Source organism: Hyla sarda, chromosome 2 (genome assembly GCF_029499605.1).
Source record: "Hyla sarda isolate aHylSar1 chromosome 2, aHylSar1.hap1, whole genome shotgun sequence".
Taxonomy (NCBI): domain Eukaryota; kingdom Metazoa; phylum Chordata; class Amphibia; order Anura; family Hylidae; genus Hyla; species Hyla sarda.
In genome coordinates this window covers 298,732,323-298,746,815 of record NC_079190.1, presented here as the reverse complement: position 1 = coordinate 298,746,815, position 14,493 = coordinate 298,732,323, and positions in this window count along the sequence as shown.

Here is a 14,493-nt window from a genome sequence, read left to right as displayed (position 1 = left end):
CGTAGGATCCAGGGAGCCACATGGCTGTCCTCTTCTGCGGCCGATCGTCGCCTCCGCCGATGGGTAAGTGGATCTTCGGCGCCGGTCCCCTTCGGTTTCCTCGTTCTTCCCCGCCTATTGTTGGTGAGCAGAATGGGGAAACCGAAAGTTAACCCCCCAGCCCCCGATCTGCTATTGGTCGTCGTTTCTAGACAACCAATAGCAGGGATAGGAGGGGTGGCACCCCTGCCACCTCACTACTATCCCTTCAGGGGGATCGTGGGTGTCATGGACAACCCCCTTATTTTCCAGGTCACCATAGACCCATATGACCCGGAATAGCCGCAAATCGCCTTATGAATCGACACATGAACATGGGGGGGTCTCAGGACCCCCCTGGGCATTGGCACGGGATGCCTGCTGAATGATTTTAGCAGTCATCCCGGTCCAATCAACGCCCAGTGAGCGTCAGTGATCAGAAATGCGGAGGGCGTACAGGTACGCTCTCCGTCCTTAAGTAATAAGACACAAGGGCATATCTATACGCCCTCCGTCCCCAACAAGTTAAAGGGGTACTCCACTGAAAAAAATAATTGTTTTAAAATCAACTGGTGCCATAAACAGATTAGTAAATTACTTCTATTTACAAATTTCAACCCTTCCAGTACTTACCAGCTGCTGTATGCTCCACAGGGTGTTTTTTTCTTTTTGAGTTTTCTTTCTGTCTGACCACAGTGCTCTTTGCTGACACCTCTGTCTATTTCAGGAACTGTCCAAAGCAGAAGCAAATCCCCATAGCAAACCCCTCCTGCTCTAGACAGTTCCTGACATGGACAGAAGTGTCAGCAGAGAGCACTGTGTTCAGACAGAAAGGAAATTCAAAAAGAATTTCCAGCTGCTGGAGCATACAGTACTGGAAGGATTAAGATTTTTACATAGAAGTAATTTTACAAATCTGATTCATTTTCTGGCATCTGTTCATTAAATATAAAATGTTTTCCAGTGGAGTACCCGTTTTTCAAAGTAGCATAATAATAGAAAAGCAAGTAACCATGAGTATCATTTTACTTGAACTATCCCACAGAATAAGGAGAACGTGTCAGTTTTCCGTAAAGTGCACTGCATAAAAACAATGGTTCTTTTTATGGTAAAATTGAAAGGTGTCATTAAAAAGTTCAAACAACAACCCCTCATATGGGTATGGAATATGGAATAATAAAAGAGGTATGGCTCTTAATAGGTGAGGAGGAAAAAACATGCAAAACTTCCTGTATCCTCAAGACCAAAATGGTCTGTGACCTTAAAGGGTTATAATTATAATTATTATTATGTTACCAAAATCAAGAATGAGTTTATTTAGAAGTCTTTCCTTTTGTCTTATATACAGTATATTGAAGTATTGAAGTGGTTTGCATGCCCTAAAAAGTCTACTTGAATAATGCAATACAATATGCATTGTAGGACATCTTTCACACAGATTTTGTGGTTGTTTTATGCAGTTTTAGTAGAATTTTTTTTTTTCCTTTTTAGCATATAGCACTGTCCAGAGTAGGAGAAAATCCCCATAGCAAACATATGCTGCTCTGGACAGTTCCTAAAATGGACAGAGATGTCAGCAGAGAGCACTGTGGTCATGATGTCAGCAGAGAGCTCTGTGTTACAAAAAGAAAACCATTTCCTCTGTAGTATTCAGCAGCTAATAAGTACTGGAAGGATTAAGATTTTTTAATAGAAGTAGTTTACAAATCTGTTTAACTTTCTGGCAACAGTTGATTTTAAAAAAAAGTTTTCCACCGGAGTACCCCTTTAAATAGAGCCTAGTTTACTCATAAAATGGGTTCAAAACTTTCTGGCCTTTTTTGTGCCATTCGGATGTATTTGGAGCCATTATTTACAAAAATGTGAGGGATGAACCCACTAATGTGAAATACTGTATGTTGGATGTCTCAAAATATGGTCCAAAATATAGTGTGTATAGTATTCTGGGATGTGCAAGCCTCAGCAGATTCTATCAGCAGATCAGACCCGAGACCTGGGTCAGGAGACCTCCAGAGTGCCTGTAAACCAATGTGGGCAAGGACTGTCATTGCGGCTTTTAAGGGGTTAATGACATATATTGTCTGTCATTGAATGTGAGTGCACAGCTGCTGATAGAAGCTGTCCCTCACGGTCTATAAAGTGAGTGCAGCTCCCTTCATACACAGAGAGATGCTCTCCGACATAAATGTACATTCTGGTGCGTTAAGTACATTTACATCCATTGTCCTTAAAGGGGTAATCCGGTGACAACCTTTTTTCTTTTAAATCAACTGGTGGCAGAAAGTTAAACATATTTGTAAATTACTTCTATTAAAAAATCTTAATCCTTCCTGTACTTATTAGCTGCTGAATACTACAGAGGAAATTCTTTTCTTTTTGGAATGCTCTCTGATGACATCACGAACACAGTTCTCTCTGCTGACGTTATTATAATAATAATAACGTTTTATTTATTGTTGTCCTTAGTGGGATTTGAACCCAAGTTCCCAGCACTGCAAGGCAGCAGTGCTAACCACTGAGCCATCATGCTGCCCTTAGCATACATCTGCTATGCATCTGCTATGCATCTGCTATGCATCTTTGCTAAAATGGACAGAGATGTAAGCAGAGAGCACTGTGTTCGTGATGTCTTCAGTGTTCCAAAAAGAAAGGAATTTCCTATGTAGCATTCAGCAGCTAATAAGTACTGGAAGGATTAAGATTTTTTAATAGAAGTAGTTTACAAATCTGTTTAACTTTCTGGCAACAGTTGATTTAAAAAAAAAGTTTTCCACCGGAGTACCCCTTTAAATAGAGCCTAGTTTACTCATAAAATGGGTTCAAAACTTTCTGGCCTTTTTTGTGCCATTCGGATGTATTTGGAGCCATTATTTACAAAAATGTGAGGGATGAACCCACTAATGTGAAATACTGTATGTTGGATGTCTCAAAATATGGTCCAAAATATAGTGTGTAAACATAGCCTTAACTGTGATCAATGCATTCTGGGATGTGCAAGCCTCAGCAGATTCTATCAGCAGATCAGACCCGAGACCTGGGTCAGGAGACCTCCAGAGTGCCTGTAAACCAATGTGGGCAAGGACTGTCATTGCGGCTTTTAAGGGGTTAATGACATATATTGTCTGTCATTGAATGTGAGTGCACAGCTGCTGATAGAAGCTGTCCCTCACGGTCTATAAAGTGAGTGCAGCTCCCTTCATACACAGAGAGATGCTCTCCGACATAAATGTACATTCTGGTGCGTTAAGTACATTTACATCCATTGTCCTTAAAGGGGTAATCCGGTGAAAACCTTTTTTCTTTTAAATCAACTGGTGGCAGAAAGTTAAACATATTTGTAAATTACTTCTATTAAAAAATCTTAATCCTTCCTGTACTTATTAGCTGCTGAATACTACAGAGGAAATTCTTTTCTTTTTGGAATGCTCTCTGATGACATCACGAACACAGTTCTCTCTGCTGACGCTATTATAATAATAATAACATTTTATTTATTGTTGTCCTTAGTGGGATTTGAACTCAAGTTCCCAGCACTGCAAGGCAGCAGTGCTAACCACTGAGCCATCATGCTGCCCTTAGCATACATCTGCTATACATCTGCTATGCATCTTTGCTGAAATGGACAGAGATGTAAGCAGAGAGCACTGTGCTCGTGATGTCATCAGTGTTCCAAAAAGAAAGGAATTTCCTATGTAGCATTCAGCAGCTAATAAGTACTGGAAGGATTAAGATTTTTTAATAGAAGTAATTTACAAATATGTTGAACTTTCTGCCACCAGTTGATTTAAAAGAAAAAAGGTTTTCACCGGAGTACCCCTTTAAGCTGTTAAATTATGCTAAAAAATGTCCTACCTATGGCCCCCACTTTTTAACCAACTTTCCAGTGATGTCAAAAAGACAGGTATGGCCTTGGTAAAAGGCAGTGTTACTTTGGTGAAATGGGCTGTGCGCCAAAAATACGTAATACTTCTGACACAAAATCCTGGCGCAGTTTAAGCCAACCAATAGTTAATCTAAACTAGACAGTCTAAAACTAGACAATATAAGGATGCGACAGATTTACCACATTTAGCCTGAGCCACTATGATAAATCTGGTTCGTTCTAGTCTACATTTACACTAAGAATTAGACAGTTTTAGTAAATCTGGGCCAGTGTATTAATGTGTGTGCCCCTCTTCATTTGTCTACTAGCCTTAAAAGAGTAGTGTAGTGAAAGATAACTTATCCCCTATCCAAAGGATAGGGGATAAGTTAAAGATCGCAGGGGGTCTGACCGCTGGGATCCCCCATGATATCCTGAACAGAACTGCGGCAGTCTGCTGGAAGAGGGGGGGCGACCCCCACACGGAGCGGTGGCCGACACGCCCCCTTCATGTATCCCATAGAGATACATGGAGGGTGCGTGTCGGCCACAGCTTCTTGCGGGGGTCGGAACGTCCGCTTCCGGCAGACTGCCAGTGTAGTGAAGAAAACTGTTCCCTGTAGAGAAATGTTTCCAAGCAGCTGATGATAAATGCTGAGTCAGCAAAGCCACTGTGATTGGCTGAGACGCGCACACCCTCCCCATACTATTGGTTGTTGGGGGGGGGTGCAGCCTCGCTAAGCTCAGTATTTGGCACCAGCTCCCGGGACACATTTCACTAGACCCCGATCTCTGCGCTCTCACAGCAGAATATAGCAAGCTGTATCCTCTCTATGAGAGCAGAGAGATCTGGGCAGAGAAGCGGAGAACAAGGATGTTGAAAACTGTGTCCCTGCTGCTGCAGCTCTCTCCCACCGCTGCTGTAAAACTGTGAACCCGATCCCCACGGCTCTCATCAACCTGGGGGATGTAGAATTGTGTGCCCCTGTAGGGGATGTAGAAATAGTAGAAATATGTGTCTTGGGGTGCAGAGGCAGGGGAGACCACTATCTATCACCGCTCTTCTCTGCCTCTGATTACCACTTCTTCAAATCAGGGTACTCGTGCCTCACTGCTTCCCCACAGATTTTCTACATCCTCGAGGCAGGGAAGAGCGGTGATTGCACTCTCCCCTGCCTCTGCGCAGGGGGACACCATCATGGGGAATCAGTGAGGCACAGGTACACTTATGTGTCCAGGGAGCTGGTGCCAAATACTGATCTGACCGTATGGGGCGGATGTGCGCGTCTCAGCCAATCACAGTGGCTTTGCTGACTCTGCTGGCTTTGCTTAGCATTTATCATCAGCTGCTTGGGAACATTTCTCTACAGTGAACAGTTTTCTTCACTACACCGGGCCCTGTTCAGGAGATCGCGGGGTGTCCCAGCGGTCAGACCCCCCGCAATCTATACCTTATCCCCTATCCTTTGGATAAGGGATAACTTATTTTTCACTGCACTACTCCTTAAACTAATTTTTTAATTGCCATAACTATTTTCCTTTTTTTTTTTATATGTCCTCTGCCACAAGAACCAGATATAAGCACTAAATGTACTGGATTTTGGGGTCATTCTCATAGTTACCATAAGGTCATTAGTAGTTCTGTGTATACTTAAAAAACCTACTGTAAATCTGAATTAAGGGGGGGGGGACGCCCACAAGTCATTTACCATCACTCATAGAGTCATTGTTTATTGTATTCACTCCAAAATAAGGGAAAATCACTTTGTTTATGCTGTATTGTCCTAGGTAATATGCACATAACTACCAGTGATTCTAGCTGTGACTCATGACCTAAGACCCCCACTGTGCTCTCCAAACCTTAAGCAGTCTTCATGTCTTTAGATCTCAGTATGACTTGATGTAGTGTCTATTCTCTTTGAGGAAAGAAACATGGTCTTCTATTCACTTGCCCATTTCCACTTTCTGTTGCTTTGTCTTGTCCTTCTGTTCCCTGTGTTGTATCCTGGTCACAACTTCTTGACCCTGTGCCCCCACCTACCCTCTCTTAGGTCTTGTAACATCATGTACAGTAAAGAAAACTTTTGCTTTTCTTGTTTTAGGCTTGGGGCATTTAAAGAACTTCCAACTGGGCTCCAGCATAGTTTGTCCTTTCATGCTTGATTATCTAAGTTGTATCCAATTCATACATTTTCGGTCCAGTGAAACCCTGTTAACAGTGATTGTTCACATCTTATTTTTATACTATTCCTATGTCTTCATTATCTTCATTATGGTGTGTATTTTTTTGGGATAGTCTCAAAAGGAGTGCCCAGTGGGTAGGAGTTCTGTCCCTTATTTTAGGGTCAGACTAGGTGGCTGTGACACTTTTAGCAAACTTTTACACATTTACTTGTATGTGTGTTCCTCTAAATCAGTGGTTCTCAACCTGGGGTACAAGTATCCCCTGGGGTACTTAGCAGTTATCCAAGGGGTACTTGAAAAAAAAAAGTTATGGCAGCCACAGCCACTGGTTACTCGTCTGAACCACTTTGAAAGAAATGGTAGGCTGACATCACTGCACCGGGGAGCGGAGCAGGAGGACAACAAAGGGGAAGCACAGGCACTGGGCTACTGTGGGCAGTAACTACCATAAGCTTTGTTGCTCCACTGTCTCTGCAGACCGGGGACCTACTGCTATGCGCTAAAGCAATAGGTCCCAAGACCAGAGGAGCAGTGGAGCACCAAAGTGGGACAGTATGGTGGCCTACAACTATATATGGGGGCAGTTTGGGGGCCTACGGCTATATTTGGGGGTACAAAGGGGGCCTAACAAGTTTATGGGGACGCAAAGCGGGTACTATTACTGTGTGTGACAATAAACATTGGGAGTTTGTAAATAGGTGGGTATTGTAATGCAGAAAGGAGATTAAATTGATTGTTTGGTTGGTTCTGTGGAGGTCTTGTATGGGAGAAATCTTAATGGCAGTCTAGGCAAGATAGTGAAGAAAAGTAATCAACTCGGGTTAGAAGACGTCACCTGTAAATCAGGGGACTGAGGAGATAGGGAGAGGAACAGGGGGCCTGTTATAGAGGAAAGTAAAGCATATGAATTATACTATAATCATTACAAAATGTCTCTAATACGGGGGTACATTTTTTTGGGGAATGGGCTATCAAGGAGTACTCGGGCAAAAAAAGAAAACCACTGCTCTAAATCAACACTGCAGGGTTTTAGGTTGAACTTGATGGACATATGTCTTTTTTCAACCTTACAAACTATGTAACTGAGTATGTAACTATGTGTTCCATGATGGTTCCCATTTGGCCTAAAGGTCCTCTCATTTGGAACATATTCTTGATATAAATAAAGATGTATTATTTGCAGTATGTTGGATGTGTGGTCCTCTGCTTTGTGCATGATTGCTTTGGTTTGGTTTATATTCTAAGACCCATAACTTTTTTATTTTTCAGTCAACAGACTTGTGTTAGGGCTTGTTGTTTGTGGCATGATCTTTAATCTATATTGACATTATTCTGTGGTAAATGTGACTTCTTTATTTATTTGTTTATTTTTGTTTCTTTCCTCTTGATCACTTATGGTGGGACTCTGTATAGTGCCAAGACATGTCTCTGCGTTTTGCACAAAATCATATCATGACAACACCACACTAGTTCTGTGCAAATTACTGTAACTTTATGTTGTTTGCTGCATCCTGATGATGTACAAAGGATAAAACAGGTAGTATTTGCATTTAACACTAATGTGGGACCCCAGAGTCAATTTTACTTGTTGACCCTAGGCCCCCTAAGTCATATGCACCAGAGGGGGGCATGCTCTGCCTGTCAAACCACATAAAAGCCTCAGGCAACATTTATTGGATTCAATGGCTTGGATAGGAGTTATCTTGGATCCTGTCCCCTGCCAGCAGGTGTCAGTCGTAATAAACCGCTAACATGCTTTAAGTATGGTACAGACTTTGCCCCTCACCAACCTCAATCTCCCTGCACAAACTTCTGATGTACAAGTCAGATGGTGGGTAGAGTTTAACCCCTTAAGGACGGACCCATTTTTTACCTTAAAGGGGTACTCCGCCCCTAGACATCTTATCCCCTATCCAAAGGATAGGGGATAAGATGTCAGATCACTGTCAGATCACTGCTGGGGACCCCGGGGATCGCTGCTGCAGCACCCTGCTATCATTACTGCGCAGAGTGAGATCGCTCTGCACGTAAAGACGGGTTATACAGGGGCCGGAGCATCGTGACGTCACGGCCCGCCCCTGTCAATACAAGTCTATGGGAAGGGGGCTTGGCGGTCGTCACGCCCCCTGCCATAGACTTGCATTAAGGGGATGGGCCGTGATGTCATGAGGGGCGGGGCCATGACGTCACGCTGCTCCGGCCCCTATATCGCCCGTCATTACGCACAGAGCGAACTCGCTCTGTGCAGTAATGATGGCGGGGTGCCCCAGCGGCGATCCCCGGGGTACCCAGCAGTGGGACCGCGGCGATCTAACATCTTATCCCCTATCCTTTGGATAGGGGATAAGATGCCAGGGGCGGAGTACCCCTTTAATGACCAGGCTCTTTTTTTTTTTTTTGGGCTGGGTCTCTTTAAATGGTAATAATTTTAGAACGCTTTTTCTGAGCGGAGCGATTCTGAGATTTTTTCGTGACATATTGTACTTTAAATAAGTGGTGCATTTTTGTCGACATATGCAGCATTTTTTGTGAAAAACCCCAAAATATTGTGAAAAACTGGAACATGTCTGGCATTTTTTTTATGGTGTTCACTGTGCAGTAAAAGTAATGTTATATTTATTCTGTGGGTCAGTACGATTATGGCAATACCCATTTTATTTAGCTTTCTATGTTCTTTTTACTTTTCTGAGCCATTCATTTTCTAACAGCCATAACTTTTTCATCCAATGCCATTGAATGAGGGCTTGTTTTTTGTGGGATGAGCTGTACTTTTTGTTGGTATAATTTTTGAGATACCTGCTACCTTTTGATCTTTTTTATTCTGCTATTTGTACCAAAATTGGCGAAGTTTGCGATTTTTTTTTTTTTTACTGTGTTCAGCATGCAGGAAAATTTTAATGATAGTTTTATAGTACACATCATTACAGACGTGGCAATACCTATTGTGTATATGATTTTTTTTAAATATCTTTTTTAATGACAATACAGGGTTTTATTGGGAAAGGGGCTTTTTTTTTTTACACTTCATACATGTATTGAACAACCTTTTATTATTTCTTTTTTAACTTATTACAGGTTATACTATGCTGCAATACATTTGTACTGCAGCACAGTATGATCTGATGAGCTGCACACACTACAGCCTGTGCGATCCAGCCTCTGGGTGGATCTCACAGGCATCCGTAGCTGGCAGATAGTAAGTCATGATCTAACCTCCTGCTGCCATAGCAACCCACGGCGACCCGTAATTGTATGGCGGCACCGCCGTTGGTGAACCGGGGGGAGCACACTCCTCCTGTCAACACCATAGATGCAGGATTGATCACAGCATCTATGGGATTAATGCTGCGGGGACCGGCCCGATTGCGGCCTTGGCAGCTGCAACGGGTCCCGCCACCGATCTCCTGCGCTGCTCTGAAGCAGTGCAGGAGATCACTAGGATGTATGCATATGTCCCGGTGTGCGAACGTGTCGGGTTCTGGAAGGGGTTAAATGCTTTTATATTTCAGCCTGGCCAGGGCTGCCATCAGGGGGGTACAACACATACACCTGTATGGGGCCCGGAGCTTCAGGTGGCCCGGACATCCCTGGACCTTTTTTTTTTTTATTGGCTTGTCAGTGAGTCACTCACTGACCGCTGGGTGCCCACCAGGACTATGACCAGGGCTCATAGTCCAAGGGACCCGCACATTTCTATTACATTACCTCTTTCTAGGGTTCAGGCCCCTTAAGAATCATGGCAGGGCCGGACAGGCCAGGGGCTGATGGGAGTAGAGACTTGCCCCGCTCAGGCATGCACGTCTACTCCAATCACCTGACCTGTCCCTGCCTACGTCCCCGTGCAGTGACAGGATCAGCAGCAGCCTCCGCTGCCTCACGCAGTTGCACCGCTCCCCGGCAGGGTAGGAGAACTTGTGCGGGAGGGTGTTTGGTGATTAGGAGACTACAATGGTGATGAGAGGTGCAGGGGGGGTGTTATGGGGGTGATGAGAGGTGCAGAGGGGTGTTAGGGGGTGTTATGGGGGTGATAAGAGGTGCAGGGGGTGTTATGGGGGTGATAAGCGGTGCAGGGGGGTTATGGGTGTGATAAGAGGTGCGGGGGGTTATGGGGATGATGATAGGTGAAGGGGGTGTTATGGAGGTAATGAGAGGTGCAGTTTTTTTTTATGGGGGTGATGAGAGGTGCGGAGGGGGTTATAGGGGTGATAAGAGGTGCAGGAGGTTATGGGGGTGATAAAAGGTGCAGGGGTAATGAGGGTGATAAGAGGTGCGGGGGGGTTATGGAGGGGATAAAAGGTGCAGGGGGGTTATGGGGGTGATAAGAGGTGCGGGGAGGGTTATGGGGGTGATGAGAGGTGCAAGGGGGTTATGGGGGTGATGAGAGGTGCAGGTGGGTGTGATAAGAGGTGCGGGGGGGTTATGGGGGTGATGTGAGGTGCAGGGGGGTGATGAGAGGTGCAGGGGGGTTATGAGGGGGATAAGAGGTGCAGGGAGGTTATGGGGGTGATAAGAGGTGCGGGGGGGGGGGTTATGGAGGTGGTGAGAGGTGCAGGGGAGTGATGAGAGGTGCAGGGGGGGTTATGGGGTGATGAGGAGAGTTGCTGAGGGAGTTATAGTAGTGATGAGGAGAGGTTTGGCTGGAGTTATGGGGGTGATGAAGAGTGATAAGGACACAGAGGATAAGATGGGGCATATATGTATATATGATGTGTGGCAGCATTATATTCAGGGTACAGTGTGTGGCAGGATTATATTCAGTGGATACAGTGTGGGGCAGCATTATATTCAGGGTACAAGGTGTGGCAGGATTATATTCAGTCGATACAGTGTGGGGCCGCATTATATTCAGGGTACAGTGTGTGGCCGGATTCTATTAAGTAGATACAGTGTGGGGCAGGATTATATTCAGTAGATACAATGTGTGGCAGTATTATATTCAGGGTACAGTGTGTGGCAGGATTATATTCAATATATACAGTGTGGGGCAGCATTATATTCAGGGAACAGTGTGTGGCAGGATTATATTCAGTAGATACAGTGTGGGGCAGCATTATATTTAGGGTACAGTGTGTGGCAGGATTATATTCAGGGTACAGTGTGTGGCAGGATTATATTTAGTGGGTACATTGTATAGCAGTATTATATTCAGGGTACAGTGTGTGGCAGGATTATATTCAGTGGGTACAGTGTATAGCAGTATTATATTCAGTGGGTACAGTGTGTGGCAGGATTATATTTAGTGGGTACAGTGTATAGCAGTATTATATTCAGGGTACAGTGTGTGGCAGGATTATATTTAGTGGGTACAGTGTGTAGCAGTATTATATTCAGGGTACAGTGTGTGGCAGAATTATATTTAGTGGGTACAGTGTATAGCAGTATTATATTCAGGGTAGAGTGTGTGGCAGAATTATATTTAGTGGGTACAGTGTATGGCCGTATTATATTCAGGGTTAAGTGTGGGGCAGTATTTTATTTAGGGTACAGTGTGGGGGAGTATTATATTCAGGTTACAGTGTGTGGCAGGATTATTTTTAGTGGGTACAGTGTATAGCAGTATTATATTCAGGGTTAAGTGTGGGGCAGTATTTTATTTAGGGTACAGTGTGGGGCAGTATTTTATTTAGGGTACACTTTCTGGCAAGGTTATAATGATTACTGTCTTCATGCAGAGGATGATGATCTGCTGACAAAGTGAGGAGCCAATGATGTCTGGATGTCAGACTCTGCAGAGAAGATGGAGCTGGAGGAAGACCTGGTCTCTGGACCAGATGAAGAAGAAAAGATAACAGAGAAGATATCACTCAAGTCAGAAGACATCACTCAGGTCACTGATATCATTGTATTTTCTACTGGCAGTCCCATCAGAGCTGTAGTCACTTATAAGTTCTGCAGTGATGATGGATAAAACTGTGTCCAATCTGTCTCTCCAGCTGTTACAAAACTACAACTCCTCGGTGGGGATCTCAGCAGTCGGACCCCACCCAAAAAAAAGGGCTGCTTATTATAAAATGCCCGGGCCCTGGGGGGGGGATGGGGGTGTTAGGGAGCCCCGAGGTAATTTTTTGCATCGGGGCCCTGTGGTTTCTAGCTACACCCCTGCGCACAGTGGCCGACATTTATCATTGCCTTTAGACCGTTTTTTGTGTCTAGAAAAGGTGCAAGCAGGGTTTATTTGTGCCTTTTTGCGCCTTTTGGTTTACACATTTCTTCAGATTTTGAGTTGCAATCCACTGATTTTGGCAATGCACATGATATGGACGGGCTTTATGAATTGCGCCTTTTTGTGAAAAGGTGCAAAAAAGGCACAAAGCCACTGAAAAATCTCTAAAACTACACCAGCCCAGACTTAGCTTAGCTTTTTGGTGTATGTGAAAAGAGAAATTTCAGAAAATGTGACCTGCACAAAATTTATCAAATGCTCTGTGACCATTTAATAAATGTGGTGCTCATACACATTACCAGCACACACACAAAGGTGTAGAAAAATGCTTCACTTACACCTACAATGATAAATGCTGGCCAGTGTGTAAGGGGCCCCGAAGGGCCCAAACATTTTTTGATGGTAGCCATGAGCCTGCCTATGCATTTTATCATCATGGCATGTAGATCTTGTAGGTTGGCATGTAGGTCTTGTAGGTTGGCATGTAGATCATGGCATGTAGATCTTGTAGGTTGGCATGTAGATCATGGCATGTAGGTCTTGTAGGTTGGCATGTCGAACATGGCATGAAGATCTTGTAGGTTGGCATGTAAATCTTGTAGGTTGGCATGTAGATCTTGTAGGTTGACATGTAGATCATGGCATGTAGGTCTTGTAGGTTGGCATGTAGATCATGGCATGTAGATCTTGTAGGTTGGCATGTAGATCTTGTAGGTTGGCATGTAGATCTTGTAGGTTGACATGTAGATCATGGCATGTAGATCTTGTACGTTGGCATGTAGATCATGGCATGTAGATCTTGTAGGTTGGCATGTAGATCATGGCATGTAGATCTTGTAGGTTGGCATGTAGATCATGGCATGTAGATCTTGTAGGTTGGCATGTAGATCATGGCATGTAGATCTTGTAGGTTGGCATGTCGAACATGGCATGAAGATCTTGTAGGTTGGCATGTAGATCATGGCATGTAAATCTTGTAGGTTGGCATGTAGATCTTGTAGGTTGACATGTAGATCATGGCATGTAGGTCTTGTAGGTTGGCATGTAGATCATGGCATGTAGATCTTGTAGGTTGGCATGTAGATCTTGTAGGTTGGCATGTAGATCTTGTAGGTTGACATGTAGATCATGGCATGTAGATCTTGTACGTTGGCATGTAGATCATGGCATGTAGATCTTGTAGGTTGGCATGTAGATCATGGCATGTAGATCTTGTAGGTTGGCATGTAGATCATGGCATGTAGATCTTGTAGGTTGGCATGTAGATCATGGCATGTAGATCTTGTAGGTTGGCATGTAGATCATGGCATGTAGATCTGCTTTCATGGTAAGGTTAAATATAAAGTAAATATAACGTAAAGTAAATATAAAGTTTAAACTGGCCACATACATGAATAGTTCACCTACATGCAATGTATTTAAGAAAAGCTCAACTGACACATAACATTTTCAGCTGGCAAAAGGAAGGGTTGGATAAAACTTTATTTAAAAAAAAAAGCTGCATCAATATTATTGTTATTATGATTATTATGATCAGGATTATTATTATTATTATCATCATCATCATCAACAACTTCATGCAGTTTAAGAAATTAATGTTGCCCTGTAATAGGTGGCTATGTGCAACAAATACAGTTTTTCTTTAGACAGTTTTGATAAATCTACCCTCTGGGTTTTAACCTGTCTAATCTTTTGTTTCTATGGGAGATAAATCTAAAGTTTTATTCTCACATACATCCTAACCTGTATGTGAGAACCTATGCCAAAAGAGTTTCTTTTTTAGATCCACTATTTAGGTATACATTGTTGTACTGCATACTATACTAATTGAATTTGCAATATTTTAATGAAATACAGTATTTAGGTTTCATTTGCTCCATAGCTAAAACAAAGATACTTTCCCGCATGCATTTTCTCTCTTGTATTTCACAACCTAGTAGTATAGTATTGCTTGATAAACCTTAAGTACTTGCAATAAAGTTCTAACAATTTTTCCACAGTATTCTTGGCTTCCCTGACCTCTCAATGCTTAGACTGACTTTATGTAATTGACTTGTGATTTGACCTTTGTTTCCTTTAGATTAAGACTGTGACCTCTTCTGCAATTCACAATTCTCAATCTATCAGTAGCCACATCCAGTTCCCAGTGGTGGAAAACTGCAAGGACATACAGCACAATGACACAATGATGACCTAGCATTCAAAGCAAAAGGGATTTTTGGGAGATTTGGGGAGTGTAAAATTATATATATATATATATATATAT